This window comes from Bombina bombina, chromosome 1, assembly GCF_027579735.1.
Source record: "Bombina bombina isolate aBomBom1 chromosome 1, aBomBom1.pri, whole genome shotgun sequence".
Classification (NCBI taxonomy): Eukaryota; Metazoa; Chordata; class Amphibia; order Anura; family Bombinatoridae; genus Bombina; species Bombina bombina.
In genome coordinates this window covers 161,546,518-161,569,226 of record NC_069499.1, presented here as the reverse complement: position 1 = coordinate 161,569,226, position 22,709 = coordinate 161,546,518, and positions in this window count along the sequence as shown.

Below are 22,709 nucleotides of genomic sequence, written 5' to 3'. Positions count from 1 at the left end.
CTGCAAATGGCTCCAAAAGGCTTAACAACTTGCTGCAAATGACTCCAAAAGGCTCAACAACTTGCTGCAAAATGGCTCCAAAACCTCTCCAACCCCTCCACACTGGTACCCAAACTTCATTAATTCAATCATACTTGAGTATGCAGGGGGCACAGGGGCCACTGGTTTCGTATTGCGAAAAATATTCGTAAACCGAGGGGGGCAAACCGGCATTTTGTTTCGTATTGCGAAAAAAATTCGTAAACCGAGTCAATTTTTCTTCAAATTTCGATTTCGTAAACCGAAATTTCGTATACCGAGTCGTGCGTAAAGCGGGGCCTCACTGTACATAGAAATGATATATATGTTTTGAAAACACAAAAGATCTTACTTAGCCTCTGTGTTTTTAAGAATGTAAATAAATACTTATGGACCATACACATATTAATGCTTGGATCATCTCTAATAATTATTTCTATTTTTATTGCAGACAACCATTGGTCATGAGCATCAATCTTAGAAAGAGACGGAATGCCGCATGAAATGAATTAAGTCATATCATATAAACGTACAAATAAATGTTTATAAAGTTTCACATACATCTTTTAAAATATAGTGAGATGAAAATATGGAAGTTACTTTGATGTGATATGACTATGAGATATATATTTGATGTGATATAACTATGAAATATAAGTTATTTTAATATAATGTTAGATATGTGATGTTTCATATCAAAATGATCAGAAAATTCATTAAGATATAACTTATCCAAAACAAATATTATGAATAGTTGTCGCAGTAAATTATGATAAAATTAATAACCATTTCATAGGAATACTGACTTAAGTTGTTTCAAATGTTGCTGTGTCTGTTTGTGCTGCCACCTGGTGTTATGTTGCGAGAACTACAGCCAGAAGGTTCTCTCTGGTTGTTAAAAATGAAATTTCCAAGGGCCAATCCGATTTAGACTTCCCAGATAACCAATGGGAAGGTCAGCTCCCGCAGGGCCACCCACAATTTACCAATGATGGGAAAACCAAATAAAAAGTGAATGCAATGGAGAGAAAGGACAGATTTTCTGCTGAAGCTAAAACTTGTAACTGGTTCCCGCTGGGTGTGAGATACCACTTTACTTGAGCAAAGCTAATCTACCCTTCTCATTGATTGCGATATACACTTATTGGTGATCTGAGGTAAAATAATTCCTACCAAGGAATATCGGATATCGACTGCTTTTTACTTTGGTAACGTATTCAAGGTTTTGTAAGATAAGTTATATGCATAGTTAATTTGTATTTAATAGATTTAAAGAAGCAGTGTGTTTTTCTCAAGTTAGCATTTCACAGCCTATATACATATATTGTTTAAATCTGCGTCTGATTGACCAAGTAACTCATCTATGCAAGTTCTGATATTGTCAGTTAATTTTGTATTAGGATAAATTGCAGTTAAATAGCAGAATATATATATTATCCTATTGTTTTATAAACACTGTTTAGAATTGTATTGCTTAGATGTTAAAGGTTTTTAGTCCCATTGTGTTAAATAAATAAAAGGCTGAATTGTGAAGGTATATTTTTCTGGGTTTTGTAAGAAGGATAGCATATCTTAAGAGTTGGTTTTAACGCATATAAACTTTTATTTAGTTTCCTTTTATTGCAAATATAGTTCAATATGTTCATGGATATTAACTAAATAAAAGAATTCAGGTATTTATATTAATTGTATGGTCTAGTAGATGCATGGTTAATTAGGGTTTCTATTTTTTTTTTTTTTTATATTGTGTTTGTAACCCTGCCATAAACTGATTTATTATTTGGATAGCACTACTGAGATTCTTATAAATATACTGACAGACCTCAGGCCAGTGCCTGGACAGAGACACTGTGTTGGGTTTAACGCAGTTGGTCTAATGCAATGTAGGGTTGGTGCACCAGCAATAAGTGTTAGGTTTATTTTAAACAGCACTTTCCATTGAAGTCTATGGGGAGAAGTTTACAAGGTCGCAATATCTGAAGTCTTAAAGTTAGTATGCATTGTTTTTCGCTTTTTACTAATCTGCCCATGTAAAAAGTTTACTTTGTGCACAGCTAGAACATGAACATATAGTCCCAATAGAATGCCCCTTGTAATCTAGCTCACTGTGGTCCCCGATATTCAATGCATTGACAGACCGAAGAAAAACTGCCTTTCTGTCCTTGTATTTTCTAAAAAAGGGTGTGGACCAGCGAAATGTTGTAAGTGGTGATGTGTCTCCCAAAGGATATAATGGGCATCTTTACATCAGCTACACATTGCCGACATCGCTACTTGTCTGCACTTTTAGTGGGCAGGTGCGGCATATTTGAAGTGTTCCTGCTCAGCGTAGACAGTGCGCTCACTTAAGCAAATCATGGTTTCTGTGTCTGAACACTTCAAATATTGCTTGTATGACTTTACTGCAACTATACCTACACTTCTTGCCTAGCACTGGAAAGTCTCGTCAGTGAAAGGGGGGCAAGACAAACATGGCTGACACCCTACCCATAACCTGTATTTCAAAGATTTGAATATATTGCACTGCTGGCGATGTATCCCAATCAAAATCATACTTCTATGTCATACTCTAGCTATACTCCCCCTGGAATGCCCAGCTAACTCCCTAATACTGCCTGCACCTACTTCATGTTTTAGCTACACTCCCCTGGAATGCCCAGCTAACTCCCCCACATCGCCTACACCTACATCATGTCTTCCCTATACTCCCCCTGGATTAAAAATGTAGTTATTTTGGATTGCGCATTTTATTATTTTAAACATAAATACATCATTTAAATTATATATTTATGCTTAAAATAATAAAAAATAACAATCACAAATAACTACATTTTAAATTAGGTACAATATTTAAAATAAATGCATTATACATGACAATGCATTTCATTTTAACATCGGATATAAATGCAATACTAAAATAAACTATGAACCCCTTATGCACCCTCACCCTAGCGCAACATACACTATTCTGCCAAAACCTAAAGACCTAACCACCCCCTAATCTATTAACCCCTACACTGCCACACCCCAAGTCTATAAGCTCCCTTACCTATTAACTCCAACACCACCAGAACCCCAACAAAATAAGCCCCCTACCCTATTACACCCTACACCACCACAACCCCCCCCCCCAATGCAAACTACCCCTACACTAATTAAAGAAGAACCCAATTTTTTCTTTCATGATTCACATAGGGCGTGCAATTTTAAGCAACTCTCAAATTTTCTCCAATTATCAATTTTTCTTTGTTCTCTTGATATCTTTATTTGAAAAGCAGGAATGTAAGCTTAGAAGCTGGCCCATTTTTGGTTCAGAACCTGGGTAGCTCTTGCTTTTTGATGTTTAGGTAAAGAAGGAATATATCATGTACAGTATTGTACAGAGCTATATCTGATAATCTGATCTGATAATAATTGAGAGCAGACATTTGTAGTTTTAATAAAATCGTCTTTTTAAATTTATTTTATTTAGCATGTTATATTTTTTTGTGACAGTTTTTCTGTTTGGAGAGCCATTTTTGGGTGTGATTTATGTTTTCAATTTTATTTATTTTTTATTTGTTGCCAACAACCAAAACAGACAAATTATTTTGGCCCTGAACACTTGTCATTTCATAGTATCAGCCAAGAAAAATAATGTTGTGTTCATAGCACTTTAATAACATTATGTAAGATAATAAAGGAACATTCTTAAAAAGCAGTTTGGCAACATTTTTACAAAGAAAAGCACAAAATGCACATCCCTTTTGGAACAATATCATTAGTAATTTCATGATGTTAGTCCCCCCACACTGAAATACTAACCCTGTTATTGTCCCATTACCTACGAATATATTTATCTACCATATCCATATACTACTTCCTTAACCTGTGCCCATATTAACACATCATTGAAAAAACATGGAAATTTAAGTTTTTTGTCAGGGAAATAAAAAAACTCTACATTGCTCACACTTAAAACAACTTAAAACAACTGCTGTGGTGTGTATGAATTGAAATAAAACATTCACTAAGAGAACATTTAATTTTAAATAACTTTACAATTTAAGTATAAATCCCCAAATGCAGAATTCCAAAATCTAGATTATGTGACTTTTTATCTTTGGTTATTTACCATATATACAAGTCTGTATTTGTCACAAACTGGACGTTTCCATTCCCATGTATTTTTGCTTTCTTATTATTGAGACATTCATTAGGATATATAGATATATATGCAAACAAGTTTGCACTGTTTTTTTTATAAAATATTTGTTATAGTGTTTACAGTAATATTTTCAAACAATAATCTCTTTTTTAGGCGCACCTATAATCTTTCCTTACGGAAAGTATTTGTTTTACAATTGCGTTTACTTTCAGCTTGTAATACGAGCTGTAAATCCGATGCACAAACACCCGCTATAACCCCCTTTTTGCTTGCACGGAACTGTTAACGCGCCACTTGTAATCTGCCCCTTAGATGACTCAGGATTTGAAAAAGATGATGTCTTGTAATTTCAACTTAATCTTATTATGCAGTTGATCACAATCCTTTTGAAAAGCTTATCAAATTATTTAACTACATTGACTTCAATTGTGATTTTTTAATAAAAATTATTAGATAAACTTTTCTAAATTGTGATAGACCCCTATATGAATTTCAGTATTTGCTATTTTTCCCCCTAAGTAAATTTGAGCTAATCTCAAAGGGTCTCTCTGTAGCATGTTCTATTGATGGAAAAAATACAATTTTAAAAACTAAAAACTAAAACTAAAAATGATTTACATAAAGTTGTCAAAGAGTATCACCACAAGGCCCTGACTGTGATTCGTTCCCACAGAGATTATGTTGTGTACCGGCCTTATTTGTAGCATCTAAAGCCTTCATCAGAATTGTAATTATTCTTAGGGGCTCTATGTATGAAGCAGTATAAGCTGCTCTGGAGCCCTTGCAGGGGAAGTTCGTACATACAGGCCTGATTCCCGTAATGTAAGAAGCATGGGTCATTAGACTCTCTTACGCACTTTGCCACCTCTGATTGACAGAGCATTCTCTTGAATGATTGGTCACATGAGAGAAGGGCTGGGCATTACATACTAATCATAGTGTGTAATGGTGTATAAGGGGGAACCGACGAACAGATCCGCTGCCCGTATGCAGCAAAAGTGTGCGGACAACTGCTCAAGTTAAAAAGCTTGCCTCACACTGGTTAGTACATGTGGTGCTAGGTCTGGAAATAGCAAGGAGTCTTATATGATCCCAGTTATGAAAGGACTCCTCAACACCAAAGTTTCTGCAACACTTCTAAATTTGTCTTTGATTGTTCCATTATACATAACTATTTTAATGTAAACCTTGACATGACCTCTCTTAAAAGGAAAATGATTCTGATAGAGCATACAATTTTAAAAAGTTTCCAATTTATGTCTATTATCAATTTTTTTGGTTCTCATGTTATTCTTTGTTAAAGAGATATCTAGATTAGAAGAGTGTTCATCTCTGGGACACTACATTATAGGAAAAAGTGCTGTGCTCTTGCTAATGTATAACATTCTTGTCCAACTGATGCCATTTAGTACTGTAGACACGTGCACGCTCCTGAACTTACCCTCCTGTTTTTTTAACAAAGGATACCAGTAAAACTAAGAAAATTAGATAATAGATGTCAAATGGAAAGTTTTTTAAAATGATATGGTCTTTCTGAATCATGAAAGAAAAAAAAAGTTTTTTTCATGCACCTTTGAAACCTGATCTAAATCTTGATTAATTGAATGATTTACATAACGAAATGTATACCAAAAATCTCAACATCTTAGTGAAAATCAAGTAAGCGGAAGTCTTCCTGAACCAGGTTGTGTTTACTGAATTTGAACAGATATCAGACCTTTATTAGCTCTCCTATTTTATTTTGACAGTGATTTATCTTATTCTTATTTTCAGGAGTTTCACATTAATTTAATACAAAAAAATCTATGTATTTTCTCAATATCAAGTTTTTGAGTAAAAAAATAAATACATTTCATGATAGAAAATATGGACTCTATGGCATCTACTTATCAAGCCGTCAACCGCAAATACGCTGGAATTCCTCAGTGTATTTGTGGCGAGCTTGATTTGCCTTAGTTATCAAAGCCTACAGACCGGCAAAAGTAGAATTTTGTGATGTAACATACGATCCGCCGGTCTCAGTCCGACACAGATCGATGCTTACGTCACTACAGATGTTCCGAATGCAAATTCGGCACTATCTGACTACTTTTGCTAGTTAACAAATGTCTACCAGGTACGCTCAGCACTATTCCGGCCCAGCATACCTGGTTTTCAATCTGCCGCCCTGAAGGAGGCCGATGCCATAGGAATCAATGGGAGTCTGAAAGCAGCGAAAGCTCATGTTCGCTGCTGTCCGATATCCCATTGATTCCTATGGGAAAATAAAAGTTACGTTTACACCTAACACCATAGCATGTACCCCGAGTCTAAACACCCCAAATCTGCCGCCCCCTACATCGCCGCCACCTACATTATACTTATTAACCCCTAATCTGCCGCCCCCTACACTGCCGCCACCTACATTATACTTATTAACCCCTAATCTGCCGCCCCAACACCGCCGCCACCTACATAAAAGTATTAACCCCTATCCTGCCGCTCCCGGAGCCCACCGCAACTAAATACATGTAATAACCCCTAAACCGCCAGCCCCCCACATCGCCATAAACTAAATTAACCTATTAATCCCTAAACCTAACAACCCGCTAACTGTACATTAAATATTAACTCATCCCTATCTTATAATAAATTTAAACTTACCTTTAGATTTAAATTAAACTATATTAAACTATTAATTAATCTATCCTAACTGTTATACTAAATTACATTAAACTATATTAAACTAATAATTAATCTACCCTTACTGTTATACTAAAATTATATTAAACTATATTAAACTAATAATTAACCTATTCAACTATTATAATAAAATTACATTAAACTATATTAAATTAATAATTAATCTAACCTAACTTTTATACTAAAATTACTATATTATATATTTAAACACCTACTCAAATTATTTAATTCTACACTTAAAAATTACAAAGTTACAAAAAACTAACGCCTAGATTTAGAGTTTGGCGTTAGCCGTCAAAACCAGCGTTAGGGGCTCCTAACGCTGGTTTTGGGCTACCGCTGGTATTTAGAGTCAGTCAGGAAAGGGTCTAATGCTCACTTTGCAGCCGTGACTTTTCCATACCGCAGATCCCCCTACGCCATTTGCGTATCCTATCTATCTTTTCAATGGGATCTTTCTATCGCTGGTATTTAGAGTCTTGGCTGAAGTGAGCGTTAGAAATCTAATGACAAAACTCCAGCCGCAGAGAAAAGCCAGGAGTTAAGAGCTTTCTGGGCTAACGCCGGTTCATAAAGCTCTTAACTACTGTGCTCTAAAGTACACTAACACCCATAAACTACCTATGTACCCCTAAACTGAGGCCCCCCACATCGCCGCCACTCGAATAAATTTTTTAACCCCTAATCTGCCGACCGCACACCGCCCCAACCTACGTTATCCCTAGGCACCCCTAATCTGCTGCCCCTAACACCGCCGACCCCTATATTATATTTATTAACCCCTAATCTGCCGCCCCCAACGTCGCCACCACCTACCTACAATTATTAACCCCTAATCTGCCGACTGGACCTCACCGCTACTATAATAAAGTTATTAACCCCTAATCCGCCTCACTCCCGCCTCAATAACCCTATAATAAATTTTATTAACCCCTAATCTGCCCTCCCTAACATCGCCGACACCTAACTTCAAGTATTAACCCCTAATCTGCCGACCGGACCTCACCGCTACTATAATAAATGTATTAACCCCTAAAGCTAAGTCTAACCCAAACACAAACACCCCCCTAAGTTAAATATAATTTTTATCTAACGAAATAAATTAACTCTTATTAAATATCGGCTAGATTTAGAGTTTTGTCGGTAACGACCCGCGTATCTAACGCTGGCTTTTTTCTGGCCGCACCTTTAAAATAACTCTGGTATTGAGAGTCCACAGAATGGCTGCGTTAGGCTCCAAAAAAGGAGCGTATAGCATATTTAACGCCACTGCAACTCTCGATACCAGAGTTGCTTACGGACGCGGCCAGCCTCAAAAACGTGCTCGTGCACGATTTCCCCATAGGAAACAATGGGGCTGTTTGAGCTGAAAAAAAAACTAACACCTGCAAAAAAGCCGCGTTCAGCTCCTAACGCAGCCCCATTGTTTCCTATGGGGAAACACTTCCTACGTCTGCACCTAACACTCTAACATGTACCCCGAGTCTAAACACCCCTAACCTTACACTTATTAACCCCTAATATGCCGCCCCCGCTATAGCTGACCCCTGCATATTATTATTAACCCCTAATCTGCCGCTCCGTACACTGCCGCAACCTACGTTATCCCTATGTACCCCTAATCTGCTGTCCCTAACACCGCCGACCCCTATATAATATTTATTAACCCCTAATCTGCCGCCCACAACGTCGCCTCCACCTGCCTACACTTATTAACCCCTAATCTGCCGAGCGGACCGCACCGCTATTATTATAAAGTTATTAACCCCTAATCCGCCTCACTAACCCTATAATAAATAGTATTAACCCCTAATCTGCCCTCCCTAACATCGCCGACACCTAACTTCAATTATTAACCCCTAATCTGCCGACTGGAGCTCACCGCTATTCTAATAAATTTATTAACCCCTAAAGCTAAGTCTAACCCTAACACTAACACCCCCCTAAGTTAAATATAATTTACATCTAACAAAATTAATTAACTCTTATTAAATAAATTATTCCTATTTAAAGCTAAATACTTACCTGTAAAATAAATCCTAATATAGCTACAATATAAATTATATTTATATTATAGCTATTTTAGGATTTATATTTATTTTACAGGTAACTTTGTATTTATTTTAACCAGGTACAATAGCTAAAATAGTTAAAATAATTACAAAATTACCTGTAAAATAAATCCTAACCTAAGTTACAATTAAACCTAACACTACACTATCAATAAATTAATTAAATAAAATACCTATAATTATCTACAATTAAACCTAACACTACACTATCAATAAATAAATTAAATACAATTCCTACAAATAAATACAATGAAATAAACTAACTAAAGTACAAAAAATAAAAAAGAACTAAGTTACAAAAAATAAAAAAATATTTACAAACATTAGAAAAATATTACAACAATTTTAAACTAATTACACCTACTCTAAGCCCCCTAATAAAATAACAAAGCCCCCCAAAATAAAAAAAATGCCCTACCCTATTCTAAATTACTAAAGTTCAAAGCTCTTTTACCTTACCAGCCCTGAACAGGGCCCTTTGCGGGGCATGCCCCAAGAAATTCAGCTCTTTTGCCTGTAAAAAAAAACATACAATACCCCCCCCCCAAATTACAACCCACCACCCACATACCCCTAATCTAACCCAAACCCCCCTTAAATAAACCTAACACTAAGCCCCTGAAGATCTTCCTACCTTATCTTCACCATACCAGGTTCACCGATCGATCCAGAAGAGCTCCTCCGATGTCCTGATCCAAGCCCAAGCGGGGGGCTGAAGAGGTCCATGATCCGGCTGAAGTCATCATCCAAGCGGGAGCTGAAGAGGTCCATGATCCGGCTGAAGTCTTCATCCAAACGGGAGCTGAAGAGGTCCATGATCCGGCTGAATTTCTTCATCCAAGCGGGAGCTGAAGAGGTCCATGATCCGGCTGAAGTCTTCTATCAACGGCATCTTCAATCTTCTTTCTTCGGGAGCCATTATCTTCCATCCGACGCGGAACATCCTCTTCTCCCGACGCCTACTCGCCGAATGACGGTTCCTTTAAATGACGTCATCCAAGATGGCGTCCCTCGAATTCTGATTGGCTGATTCCATCAGCCAATCAGAATATTCCTACCTTAATTCCGATTGGCTGATAGAATCCTATCAGCCAATCGGAATTCGAGGGACGCCATCTTGGATGACGTCCCTTAAAGGAGCCTTCATTCGTCGGTAGTCCGTCGGGCCAGCAGGATGTTCCGCGTCGGAGGTCTGCAGGATGGATCCGGAAGAAAGAAGATTGAAGATGCCGTTGATAGAAGACTTCAGCCGGATCAAGGACCTCTTCAGCTCCCGCTTGGATGATGACTTCAGCCGGATCATGGACCTCTTCAGCTCCCGCTTGGATGATGACTTCAGCCGGATCATGGACCTCTTCAGCCCCCTGCTTGGGCTTGGATCAGGACATCGGAGGAGCTCTTCTGGATCGATCGGTGAACCTGGTATGGTGAAGATAAGGTAGGAAGATCTTCAGGGGCTTAGTGTTAGGTTTATTTAAGGGGGGTTTGGGTTAGATTAGGGGTATGTGGGTGGTGGGTTGTAATTTGGGGGGGGGGGGTATTGAATGTTTTTTTTTACAGGCAAAAGAGCTGAATTTCTTGGGGCATGCCCTGCAAAGGGCCCTGTTCAGGGCTGGTAAGGTAAAAGAGCTTTGAACTTTAGTAATTTAGAATAGGGTAGGGCATTTTTTTATTTTGGGGGGCTTTGTTATTTTATTAGGGGGCTTAGAGTAGGTGTAATTAGTTTAAAATTGTTGTAATATTTTTCTAATGTTTGTAAATATTTTTTTATTTTTTGTAACTTAGTTCTTTTTTATTTTTTGTACTTTAGTTAGTTTATTTCATTGTATTTATTTGTAGAAATTGTATTTAATTTATTTATTGATAGTGTAGTGTTAGGTTTAATTGTAGATAATTATAGGTATTTTATTTAATTTATTTATTGATAGTGTAGTGTTAGGTTTAATTGTAACTTAGGTTAGGATTTATTTTACAGGTAAATTTGTAATTATTTTAACTATTTTAGCTATTAAATAGTTCTTAACTATTTAATAGCTATTGTACCTGGTTAAAATAAATACAAAGTTACCTGTAAAATAAATATTAATCCTAAAATAGCTATAATATAATTATAATTTATATTGTAGCTATATTAGGATTTATTTTACAGGTAAGTATTTAGCTTTAAATAGAAATAATTTATTTAAGAAGAGTTAATTAATTTCGTTAGATTAAAATTATATTTAATTTAGGGGGGTGTTAGTGTTAGGGTTAGACTTAGCTTTAGGGGTTAATACATTTATTAGAATAGCGGTGAGCTCCAGTCGACAGATTAGGGGTTAATAATTGAAGTTAGGTGTCGGCGATGTTAGGGAGGGCAGATTAGGGGTTAATACTATTTATTATAGGGTTATTGAGGCGGGAGTGAGGCGGATTAGGGGTTAATAACTTTATTATAGTAGCGGTGCGGTCCGCTCGGCAGATTAGGGGTTAATAAGTGTAGGCAGGTGGAGGCGACGTTGAGGGGGGCAGATTAGGGGTTAATAAATATAATATAGGGGTCGGCGGTGTTAGGGGCAGCAGATTAGGGGTACATAAGAATAACGTAGGTGGCGGTCGGCAGATTAGGGGTTAATTATTGTAGGTAGCTGGCGGCGACGTTGTGGGGGGCAGGTTAGAGGTTAATAAATATAATATAGGGGTCGGCTGTGTTAGGGGCAGCAGATTAGGGGTACATAAGTATAACGTAGGTGGCGGTCGGCAGATTAGGGGTTAAAAAAATTTAATCGAGTGGCGGCGATGTGGGGGGACCTCGGTTTAGGGGTACATAGGTAGTTTATGGGTGTTAGTGTACTTTAGAGTACAGTAGGTAAGAGCTTTATGAACCGGCGTTAGCCCAGAAAGCTCTTAACTACTGACTTTTTTCTGCGGCTGGAGTTTTGTCATTAGAATTCTAACGCTCACTTCAGCCACGACTCTAAATACCGGAGTTAGAAAGATCCCATTGAAAAGATAGGATACGCAATTGACGTAAGGGGATCTGCGGTATAGAAAAGTCGCGGCTGAAAAGTGAGCGTTAGACCCTTTTTTGAATGACTCCAAATACCGGAGGTAGCCTAAAACCAGCGTTAGGAGCCTCTAACGCTGGTTTTCACGGCTACCGCCAAACTCCAAATCTAGGCCTATATTAATCCTATATAAAGCTAAATACTTACCTGTAAAATAAACCCTAATATAGCTACAATATAAATAATAATTATATTGTAGCTATTTTAGGATTAATATTTATTTTACAGGTAACTTGGTACTTATTTTAACCAGGTACAATAGCTATTAAATAGTTTAGAACTATTTAATAGCTACCTAGTTAAAATAATTACAAAATAACCTGTAAAATAAATCCTAACCTAAGTTACAATTAAACCTAACACTACACTATCAATAAATTAATTAAATAAACTACCTACAATTATCTACAATTAAACCTAACACTACACTATCAATAAATAAATTAAATACAAATACCTACAAATAAATACAAATAAATACACTAACTAAAGTACAAAAAATAAAAAAAGAACTAAGTTACAAAAAATAAAAAAGAACTAAGTTACAAAAAATAAAAAAATATTTACAAACATTATAAAAATATTACAACAATTTTAAGCTAATTACCCCTACTCTAAGCCCCCTAATAAAATAACAAAGCCCCCAAAATAAAAAAATGCCCTACCCTATTCTAAAATAAAAATTGAAAAGCTCTTTTACCTTACCAGCCCTTAAAAGGGCCTTTTGCGGGGCATGCCCCAAAGCAAGCAGCTCTTTTGCCTTAAAAAAAAAACATACAATACCCCCCCAACATTACAACCCACCACCCACATACCCCTAATCTAACCCAAACCCCCCTTAAATAAACCTAACACTAAGCCCCTGAAGATCTTCCTACCTTGTCTTCACCATGCCAGGTATCACCGATCGGTCCAGAGGAGGCTCCGAAGTCTTCATCCAAGCCCAAGCGGGGGCTGAAGAGATCCATCATCGGGCTGAAGAGATCCATCATCGGGCTGAAGAGGTCCATCATCGGGCTGAAGTCTTGATCCAAGCGGCAGCTGAAGAAGTCCATCATCGGGCTGAAGTCTTGATCCAAGCGGCGGCTGAAGAGGTCCATCATCAGGCTGAAGTCTTCTATCAAGCGGCATCTTCAATCTTCTTTCTTCCGGATACATCTTCATCCCGCCGACGCGGAACATCCATCCTGGCCGACGACTTCCCGACGAATGACGGTTCCTTTAAATGATGTCATCCAAGATGGCGTCCCTCGAATTCCGATTGGCTGATAGGATTCTATCAGCCAATCGGAATTAAGGTAGGAAAATTCTGATTGGCTGATGGAAACAGCCAATCAGATTCAAGTTCAATCCGATTGGCTGATCCAATCAGCCAATCAGATTGAGCTCGCATTCTATTGGCTGATCGGAACAGCCAATAGAATGCGAGCTCAATCTGATTGGCTGATTCCATCAGCCAATCAGATTTTTCCTACCTTAATTCCGATTGGCTGATAGAATCCTATCAGCCAATCGGAATTCAAGGGACGCCATCTTGGATGACATCATTTAAAGGAACCGCCATTCGTCGAGAAGTCGTCGGGATGAAGATGGATCCGGAAGAAAGAAGATTGAAGATGCCGCTTGATAGAAGACTTCAGCCTGATGATGGACCTCTTCAGCCACCGCTTGGATCAAGACTTCAGCCCGATGATGGACTTCTTCAGCCACCGCTTGGATCAAGACTTCAGCCCAATAATGGACCTCTTCAGCCCAATGATGGATCTCTTCAGCCCCCGCTTGGGCTTTGATGAAGACTTCGGAGCCTCCTCTGGACCGATCAGTGATACCCGGCGTGGTGAAGACAAGGTAGGAAGATCTTCAGGGGCTTAGTGTTAGGTTTATTTAAGGGGGGTTTGGGTTAGATTAGGGGTATGTGGGTGGTGGGTTGTAATGTTGGGGGGGTATTGTATGTTTTTTTTCCAGGCAAAAGAGCAGAATTCTTTGGGGCATGCCCCGCAAAAGGCCCTTTTAAGGGCTGGTAAGGTAAAAGAGCTTTTCAATTTTTATTTTAGAATAGGGTAGGGCATTTTTTTTATTTTGGGGGGCTTTGTTATTTTATTAGGGGGCTTAGAGTAGGTGTAATTAGCTTAAAATTGTTGTAATATTTTTATAATGTTTGTAAATATTTTTTTATTTTTTGTAACTTAGTTCTTTTTTTATTTTTTGTACTTTAGTTAGTGTATTTATTTGTATTTAATTGTAGGTAGTTTATTTAATTTATTTATTGATAGTGTAGTGTTAGGTTTAATTGTAGATAATTGTAGGTATTTTATTTAATTAATTTATTGATAGTGTAGTGTAAGGTTTAATTGTAACTTAGGTTAGGATTTATTTTACAGGTAATTTTGTAATTATTTTAACTAGGTAGCTATTAAACAGTTAATAACTATTTAATAGCTATTGTACCTGGTTAAAATAAATACAAAGTTGTCTGTAAAATAAATATAAATCCTAAAATAGCTACAAAATAATTATAATTTATATTGTAGCTATATTAGGGTTTATTTTACAGGTAAGTATTTAGCTTTAAATAGGATTAATTTATTTAATAAGAGTTAATTTATTTCGTTAGATAATAATTATATTTAACTTAGGGGGGTGTTAGTGTTAGGGTTAGACTTAGCTTTAGGGGTTAATAAATTTATTAGAGTAGCAGTGAGGTCCGGTCGGCAGATTAGGGGTTAATACTTGAAGTTAGGTGTCGGTGATGTTAGGGAGGGCAGATTAGGGGTTAAAAATATTTATTATAGGGTTAGTGAGGCGGATTGGGGGTTAATAAATTTATTATAGTAGCGGCGAGGTCCAGTCTGCAGATTAGGGGTTAATAATTGTAGGTAGGTAGTGGCGACGTTGGGGGCGACAGATTAGGGGTTAATAAATATAATATATGGGTCGGCGGTGTTAGGGGCAGCAGATTAGGGGTACATAGGGATAATGTAGGTTGCGGCGGTGTACGGAGCGGCAGATTAGGGGTTAATAATAATATGCAGGGGTCAGCGATATCGGGGGCGGCAGATTAGGGGTTAATAAGTGTAAGGTTATGGGTGTTTAGACTCGGGGTTCATGTTAGGGTGTGAGGTGCAGACTTAGGAAGTGTTTCCCCATAGGAAACAATGGGCTGCGTTAGGAGCTGAACGCTGCTTTTTTGCAGGTGTTAGTTTTTTTTTCAGCTCAAACGGCCCCATTGTTTCCTATGGGGGAATCGTGCATGAGCACGTTTTTGAAGCTGGCCGCGTCCCTAAGCACCGCTGGTATTGAGAGTTGCAGTGGCGGTAAATATGCTATACGCTCCCTTTTTGGAGCCGAACGCAGCCCTTCTGTGAACTCTAAATACCAGCGGTATTTATGTTGAAAATATTTTTATTCATAAATTTTAACATTTACAATAAACAATAAACATTGGTCACAAATTCAAGCATTTAGAGGTCACTTAGTACATTGAAAAGACTCTACAATCACATGTAATACAATATACAGATTTGAAGTTGTCTCTACCCCCCCATGGGAATTAGTGGTGCTGTTTCTTAAAAGCTTTGCCCGGCCCGGTCCATTCCTGCCCCCCCTCTCCTCCTCAGGGCTTCATAGTAATGTATAAAGGGCTCCCATTGTTGAAGGAATGTTTTTTTATCATCTAGGTATTCTGCTGTGGAGCTCGCCATATCGAAGTGAAATATCATTTTTTGTTTTATCATTTCAAAACTAGGGGGGGTTTCTTTCCAGAATTGGGCTATGCCCAGTCTGACAATTGTACATATCCACCTAGCTAGCTTATTATTGTGCTTGGAAATACCTGGGATCGGGAAGTGGAGTAAGGCCTGCTCCATTGACAAGGTTATTGGTTTTTGGAAAATATCACTCAAAAGAGCAGATGTATGTCTCCAAATCTCCTTCATGTTTCTACAGTCCCACCACATGTCTGGGTATGTCCCAAGTTCGCCACATTCTCTATAGCAGAGTTTGGATAGTGGGTCACCTCTATCACCTGATCTAGTTGGGAATAAATACCATCTGAAAGCCACCTTAAGGAAATTTTCCCTGAGGGTCGCATTTTGCGAGAAGGATAAGCCATTAGCTAAGGCCTCCCTCCACGTCCTAACTGACCAGGTTCTCCCCGTGTCATTTTCCCATTTTAACATTATGGGTGGTTTACTATCTTGAGGTGCGCTATTGAATAGTGTGTATAAGGTAGATATTCCCCCCCTGATTTGGTGATCCGCTAGGCAGAGCCTCTCTAGTATGGTACTTGTTGGGACCCTCTCTCCCCCCATAACTTGCTGTGCTCTGGATTTTAATTGGAGGTAGTGATACCAAATATTCCTGTCTTCATTATCTAAAGCCTGATATTGTTCGTATGTAATCATCCTACCTTCTTTATATATGTCTGCAATTCTATAAAGTCCTCTATTACGCCATTTCTGTTGTGTGGTTTTATCGAAAGAGGAAGTTTTAGTTATCAAGGGGGTGATCATCGATCTCTTATTAAGTAGGGGGAATTTGGAGTTTAGTGTTTTCCAGATGTGTAAGGTGTGTTGAATTGCGATATATTCACATTTTTGGGGAGTAGTTGTGGTGTCAGGGGTCCATAAGAGGTTAGATAATGGTGTGGTGTTCATAACGTTGGATTCAATATTTACCCATTGTGAGTTATTGTTGATATTGAACCAATGTAGGGTTTGGGCAGTGCGGGCCGAATAATAATATGATATTAGGTTTGGGAGACCCACCCCCCCATCTCCCTTGGTAGTACACATACGTTTCTTATTAATTCTCGCTCTTTTTCCCTGCCACACAAATTTTAAGATGTCCTTCTGGAGTTTTTGCAAGTCTGATAGAGGAAGAGATATAGGTAAGGAGCAAAATAGATAGAGCAGCTTAGGTAGTAAGGACATCTTAGTAGAGATAATTCTTCCATAGAATGAGATTTTGAGTTTCATCCATTTTGTGATTAGGGCTCTAATGTTTTTAAACATGGGCAGATAGTTCAGCTGGTATAAAGAGTGTATGTTATTAGATAAGTTGATTCCTAAATATTTAATGGACTTCTTTGGCCATCTGAATGAAAAGTTGAGTTCCATTAATTTTTTAGTGTGGTTTGGGATACCGACTCCCAGGGCTTCACATTTCTCTTCGTTTATTTTATATCCCGATAGGGATCCAAATTGTTGTATTAATTTATATACTGGGGGAGGGAGAGTAAGGGTTTAGTTAATGTCAAGATCACGTCGTCAGCAAATAAGGAGATCTTATGTTCTGTTTGGCCTACCTGAATGCCAGAGATATCCTGGTTTTCTCTGATCTTGATTGCTAACGGTTCTATGCTCAGAGCGAATAAGAGTGGGGAAAGTGGACAACCTTGTCTAGTTCCGTTGTTAACGTGTATGGGTTTTGATTGGTAGCCTGACAATTTAACATAAGCTGTTGGGTATGAGTATAGTGTTTTGATGGCGTCATAAAATGTTCCTGTGATGCCTACTCTTTCTAGGACCGCGAACATATAGTCCCAGTCAATCCTATCGAATGCCTTCTCTGCATCCAGTGAGAGGAACAGAGAAGGCATTCTTTCTACCGAGGCTATATTAATCAAATTGATAATTTTTCTCGTGTTGTCTGGGACTTCTCTCTGCGTAATAAATCCTACTTGGTCTGGGTGAATTAATTTAGTAAGGAGTGGGTTTAGTCGGTTTGCTAGGATTTTGGTAAATAGTTTAATGTCCTGATTGATAAGGGAAATGGGTCTGTAGTTTTGGCAATGTTGTTTGTTTTTTCCTGGTTTTGGGATCACTGTGATCCGGGCCATCAACATTTCTCTGGGAACTTCCTTGCCTTGCATCATAGCATTAAATACTTTAACTAGTTGGGGTACTAAAATAGGATGCAATATTTTGTAAAAGATGGCAGGAAAGCCATCAGGTCCTGGGGCTTTGGATCTTTTAAGATTCTTTATACTGTGTGTTATTTCCTCTGGAGTTATGGGTCTATTTAGGGAGTCAAGATCGTCTGTGGTGACGGTTGGTAGTGTGCTATCTCTGAGAAAGGATGAAAAATCCAGGGCTCTATCTCTCTCTTTGTGTGTTGTTGTTATGTTATACAGTTTACCATAGTAGTCTGCAAATAGGTTCGCTATGTCTTGAGGGTCATTGGTGGTCTTGTTATTTGGGGTTTGTATCTGTGGGACTGTCGTAGTTTTCACTATATCTTTCAATTTGTTAGCTAGCATTCGGTCCGGCTTATTGCCATAGATGTAGTATTGTGTGTCCACTATTTTTATTGATCTAGCTGCCTCCTTGTTTAGAAGTGAGTCTAATTCTGCATTTTTAATTTTAAGTTGGTTGGCTAAGGAGCGAGAAGGATTAAGCCCGAGCTGTGATCGTAGCCTGTTTGTTTCTGCTTTTAAGTCTAGTGTTTTAGTTTCTCTGATCTTATTTTGTCTTCTAGATTCGGCCATAAGTAAGCCTCGTGTGTAAGCTTTCAGAGCTCCCCATTCAAGGGCGGGGTTTTGTGTGGAGTTATTGTTAATGGTAATAAATTCAGATATTTGTTGTTTTAATTTTTCTAATTCTGGCCCTTCTTTAAGCAGGGATGCATTTAGTGTCCAAGATTTAGTCCTATGTGGATTAATCAATCCTGCGAGAGTGATTTCCACTATGGAGTGGTCGGACCAGGAGCAATTTGTGATTGACGTGTCATTAAGCAATGGTACTAAGATTTGACTTACAAAGATATAGTCTATTCTGGACTGTGAGGAGTGCATAGGCGAATAGTATGTGTAGTCTCTAGCATCATTATTCTGGGCTCGCCAGCAATCTATCAAGTTGTGAAGTCCAGTAGGATTCTACTTGGTTTTGTGAGTAAGTTAGGGGGCGTATGTGCTTGCGAGGATCTGTCAATTTTGTCATTCATAGTGATATTGAAATCACCTCCTACTATAGTTTTATATCTCTTCCAAAGGGTTAGGTGCTTGCTAAGTTTAGAGATAAAGTTAGCCTGTGATTCATTGGGGGCATATACGTTAACTAATAGGATTGGGGTGTTTTGTATTGAACCTTGTATTATTAAATATCTACCCTCTTTGTCTCTTATTACAGAATCTTCTTGAAAATTTAGAGATGAGTGAATTAGAACGGAAACTCCGCATTTTTTTTTCGGGCCTATAGCATGGAATTGCGTGGGGTAAGCCTTATCCCAATATGTGGGCGTGTATGCTGATGTGAAATGTGTTTCCTATAACATTATTATCTTAGCCCCGAGTGCCTTGTATTCTAGGATTGCTTTTTTCCTTTTGATGTCGGAGTTTAACCCTCTGACATTATGTGATATTATCTTTATGGGCATGTTGTGGTGTTAGGGAGAACTTCTTTAGAAAAGTACCTGAGAGTCTGTGAGGGGAGGATCGTGGTCTCTCTGAGTTGGAGGAGGGGTTTCATGGACCAGGACAAGCTTAGCTTCTGTAGGGGAGTTGTAATCAAGCCTTCATGAATGATAGAGAAAAGGTTTAGCAAAACATATAATATTTCAACAAGCATTACAAAAGTAACATCAACCTTCTGACCCATCTTACCAGTAAGAAGTGACCTAGAGATCAGTGACCATAATTGAAACAAAAATGAAATACAAATAAATGTTAGAGATAAAGACATATACATGACTTAACATACAAATGTTACATCACATCTGCCTGATCCAGTGCTTAACATGAACGTGGGTTGGGAGGGGGGGAGGGAGGGGGAAACAATGGAGGGGTGTGGGGGGTGGGGGGTGTTGAACAAATCCTAAGAGAGTATATTACTTGTTTATTAAATGATATTGAACGTTATAATCCTAGATTTAGTGAGGATTATAGGGTGTAAGTCCCTGAGGGCCCTTTTGAGGTAGGTTGGTATTTAGAGGTGGTAGGGGCCAATGATATCCCTTATCTATAATTTTAGTGTATGAACCCCATTGGGATAAAGCTCAACTGTGGATAACGAGGAGTCAGATAGGGGGTTTTACCTCACTGTAGTGAGTTATGCCTAAGGGCTTTAACTTGTAAACATTTTAACCTAGAACTGGTTAATAAAATCAACTAGAACTCAGTAATAATAAGTCTCAAACAAGAGGATGTTACCATGTAGGCCTTGCCCCTACTCAGTGGGCTAGACCTTTCATCATGAGAATTAGTCCAGAGATATTCTTAGCTTCTTATTTTAGCCTTGGTCTCATGTTGGAGAATCAGCGGCTTCATCAGAATCTTCTTCCCCTACCTCTTCACTGGGGTTAATCTTTTGTTTCTTTGCTTTTCCATTCCTCCCGACTGGGGTCCACTTTTTTTGAAAAGCTTTCCTGGGGGGCACTGAGCTTGCAGGAGTGGTAGTAATGTCAGTTTGAATTTGTAGTCGATCTAATAAAGCCTTTCCTTCCTCTAGGGTAGCGCAGCTGTAGTTCCCATTCTGGTGCGAGAAGGCTAATTTGAAGGGGAAGTTCCATCTGTATTTTATATGTTCCTTCGTAAGAGCAGCAGTGATGGGTTTCAAGTCCCTTCTTTTCCTGAGTGTTATTGGGGCAAGGTCCGTGTAGATTTGAATATTATGTCCTTCGAATTCTATACATCTTTTGTCTCTAGCTGCTTTTAGAATCCGCTCTTTGATGTCTCTGGTGGCATTTTGTTGTGGTCTTGTGAGGGCCCTGTGGACCCTATCCATCAGCAACATGGTTGGTTCAATATCTGGAACTAACTGTACAAATAGTTCCGTCACTGTTTCCTCTAGATTATTATAAGTCTCTGGAAGATTTCGGATTCTTAGGTTAGATCTGCGTGATCTGTTTTCCAGATCTTCAATCTGTTCTTCAAGTCTACGGACATATGCAGAATTATCTTGTATCGAATTTCTGAGTATGGGGATTTCCTCGGTCACACTATCCAATTTTTCTTCCAGTTCAGCGGTTCTCCCACCTATCTCTCTGAGGTCTTGTTTGATTTCAGATAGGGCCATTTTAAATTCTTCTTGGAACAATGACTTAATTTGGGACAGGAGCTCTTTGTTGGTTTCCTCTGTTCTGGGTTCCCCAGCTTTCTCAGTGCTCTGTGTTGGTGAACTAGTTGCCATAGGGGAATTACCTTTATCTAGACCTTTTTGTTTAGATTGAGATCTCGATAGGCATTCTTTCACTGTTTGTGATTTATTCTTCATTTTGTGATATATGATAGATGGTGTCTCTTTATTGGGGTTTAGCGTTGTGAGGAGCCTAGGTGTTCAATATTACTTGTGCTTGCTTGCTCTTAAGATTTATGGGAACCATTTAGGGTTATGCGTTCATGTTTATAAAAACCCTCTACTTGTAGGGTGCATATAGTTCAGATGTCAGGCAAGATGGATGTCGAGACTGCAGTCAATATCACATTATGCTTTTAAGGAGGTGATATAGCTATGTTAAGAAGTCTCTCTTGTCTGGTGACCTATAGGCTCCTGTGAATTCTCTATAGGTATTCCTAAGCCGCTGCTACAGAGTTCCACAGCTCAGGTAGAGAATTTGGAAAAAAGGGAGCCTTATAAGGAGACTGTCCAAATATATCAAATTTGCACTCACATTAGATCTTGTTTAGGAAAATGGCGTCTTTTCCCGCCTGCTAAGTCTCCCTCACTGCAGACCCCTCTGCGCCTTTGTATGTTTCCAATCTGTTAATGTTGACTGTGAGAGCCCTTATGCAGGAGAGAGTTCCTCTATATATCGTTCTTTCCCAGTAATGTCCAAATTACATAACCTCTCTGTTAGCCAAAGTTCATGTGCATCGCAATGCTCTGTGCTGTAGCGTGCAGGCCGCAGCCCAAGGTATTTATTATCGAGTGTTCGAAGGAGTAAAGTGTCTTACCCTCACTCCGTGATTTATGTGCCTGGAAGAAGTCTCCTCTCTTATTCCGGCTACAACCGGCTCAGTTTGTTACTGTCCTTACAGTCGATCCGTTATGATGTTGTATGAATGCCGATATAGGCCGAAGCCCCGGACTTTCCTGCCGCCTCTTCCGGAACTCCTAGTCGGCCTGGCTCCGGATCCTCTTTTGCATTGAAAATACGTCCCAGAAGTGCTATCTATAATCTCCCATATGCTTCCCTAATGTTATTATGGAGATTTGTGTACTTCTGCTCTGCAGCTCACCAAGCTCCTTCATACCAGCGGTATTTAAAAGGTGCGGGAGAAAAAAAGCATGAGTAGCTAACGCACCCCTTTGGCCGCAGAACTCTAAATCTAGCGGTAAGTTACAAAAAAATAACAAACACTAAGTTACACAAAAAAATAAACGCTAAGTTACAAAAAATAAAAAAGAAATTATCAAAGCTTTAAACTAATTACACCTAATCTAAGGGCCCTATGAAAATAAAAAAGCCCCCCACACAATAAAAAAAAAAACCCTAGCCTACAATAAACTACAAATGGCCCTTAAAAGGGCCTTTTGCGGGGCATTGCCCCAAAGTAATCAGCTCTTTTACCTGTAAAAAAAAAATACAAACAACCCCCCAACAGTAAAACCCACCACCCACACAATCAACCCCACAAATAAAACCCTAACTAAAAAAACCTAAGTTCCCCATTGCCTTGAAAAAGGCATTTGGATGGGCATTGGTGGCGGCGGTGTAGGGATCGGCAGATTAGGGGTTAATAACATAATGTAGGTGGCGGTGGGCTCTGGGAGCAGCAGAATAGGGGTTAATACATTTATTAGAGTG